At 53.8% G+C, this 1,950-nt stretch overlaps 1 long non-coding RNA gene across 1 annotated transcript; it reads left to right on the top strand.

Annotated features, from left to right (window-relative positions):
- The first annotated feature begins 305 nt into the window (after nucleotides 1-305).
- Nucleotides 306-1,318, top strand: LOC143273051 (uncharacterized). The gene is made up of 2 exons (XR_013050898.1): nucleotides 306-390; nucleotides 1,213-1,318. It is a non-coding gene; the product is annotated as an uncharacterized LOC143273051 (long non-coding RNA).
- The last annotated feature ends 632 nt before the right edge of the window (nucleotides 1,319-1,950 follow it).

Here is a 1,950-nt window from a genome sequence, read left to right as displayed (position 1 = left end):
GGCCAGGGGCGGGGCCGGCGACCAGCCGCCGCGGAGCGCATTTCCACTGCAGCGATGTGCCGCGACCGGCTCCGGCCCGGTGTGGGAAAGGTGACTCGGGGGCGGCGTCACCCGTGGACGCCGAGTCACCCCGCCCCGAGTGTTACAGCCCCCCCGACAGCGCCGGAGGGACCGGCAGCCCCCCGCCGCGCCTCCGAACAACTTCTACAGCGGGAGCGGGAGGATGAGGCGCCGGTCGCCTACTAAAAAGGCGTGACAAACCAGCCAAAGACAGCGAGCCTTCCTGGAGGCTCGGAAGCAGGTTCCAGGAGATGATAAAAAAAACCCACCCAATTGCCTAATGCAGCCTTTCCCCTCACCCGCCCGAACTGGGACTCCGCGACCCCGAAGGTAGGGAACACCTACGTCTCTATCGCCAGTTGCTCTTATCGGGTCTCCAAGGGGCTCTAGACCCCCTACCGATTCAGCTCAGGTTACCAACAAGAGACGCCGGCAGCGCGTTTTTAAAAAGACTTAAAGAGACACAGAAAAAAAAACAAAAAACAAACAAACAAAAAAAGGTCCTGGCCACTATAATGTCTCAGGGACAGGTCAGAAAAGAAGTTAAGACGAGAGATCAAAAAAAAAAAAAAAAAAGACACTGCTTAACAAAGACCAGTGTGCTTACTGTAAACAGAGAGGACATTGGGCTCGTGACTGATCAAAAAAAGCCTCAAGGGTCTCAGAGACCTAAGCCAAGGGTCCTCAATCTGGAAGATTGGGGAGGTCAAGGCCAGGAGCACCCCCCCAGCCTAAGATAACTCTCAAGATTGGGGGGCAGCCAGTGACCTTCCTAGTGGACACTGGGGCTCAACATTCAGTCCTGACCCATACCGGAGGCTCTCTCAGTGACCGCACAGCTTTGGTCCAGGGGGCCACGGGTAACAGGAGGTATCAAAGGACCACCGAAAAAAAGGTTCAGCTGGCATCTAGACAGGACCCAAAGGGACCCCCCTACAAGTTCTAGCCCTTTAAACTGTTCGTGGACGAGAACTCAGGCTTTACAAAAAAAAAATGTTAATACAAAAACTGGGGCCATAAAAGCCCGGTAGCTGCAGGATGGCCCGCCCCCCTGTCTGCGCGTGGTAGCCGCCATTGCTGTTTTGCTCAAGGATGCAGGGAAACTAACTTTGGGACAGCCATTAACTGTGTTATCCTCCCATGCGGTGGAAGCTCTGGTCCAGCAGCCCCCAGATCGAGTGGTGTTCAGACCAGTTGTCTCCCTCAACCCCGCAACCCTGCTGCCTGGTTCACGGATGGGAGCAGCTTCCTCCAAGAAGGAGAACGGAGGGCCGGAGCAGCCGTCACCACCAAATCGGAGATAGTTTGGATCTCACCACTGCCACCTGGAACATCGGCCCAAAAGACAGAGCTGATCGCGCTGATCCAGGCCCTCCGGATGATGAAAGCCCGAAGGACCAGGAACTAACAAAAAAAATGGGGGTAAAATAAAGCCCCGAGCGACAAGCTTACATCATAGATGGACAGAGGCCTTGCCTACCAAAAAAAAAAGACCGCTAACGTGGTAACCAAAAAACTCCTGGATGACATCTTTCCCAGGTATAAAATACCCCAGATATTGGGGTCAGACAATGGGCCCACCTTCGTCTCCCAGGTAAGTCAGAAGGTGGCCAGGCTACTGGGGATCGATTGGAAACTTCATTGTACATACTGCCCCCAGAGCTCAGGACAGGTAAAACGTACAAATAAAACCATTAAAGAGACTTTAACCAAATTAACGCTTGCAACTGGCACTAGAGATTGGGTGCTCCTACTCCCCCTAGCCCTTTACCGAGCCCAGAATACTCCTGGGCCTCATGGCCTAACCCCGTTTGAGACCATATATGGGGCTCCCCCACCAATTGTAAATTTCCTTTACTCTGATATCTCCTCTTTTGCCACTAGCCCTCC

The sequence above is a fragment of the Peromyscus maniculatus genome, chromosome 1, assembly GCF_049852395.1.
Source record: "Peromyscus maniculatus bairdii isolate BWxNUB_F1_BW_parent chromosome 1, HU_Pman_BW_mat_3.1, whole genome shotgun sequence".
Classification (NCBI taxonomy): Eukaryota; Metazoa; Chordata; class Mammalia; order Rodentia; family Cricetidae; genus Peromyscus; species Peromyscus maniculatus.
The sequence above is the reverse complement of the archived record's forward strand: the minus strand, read 5'-3'. Positions and strand labels throughout refer to the sequence as shown.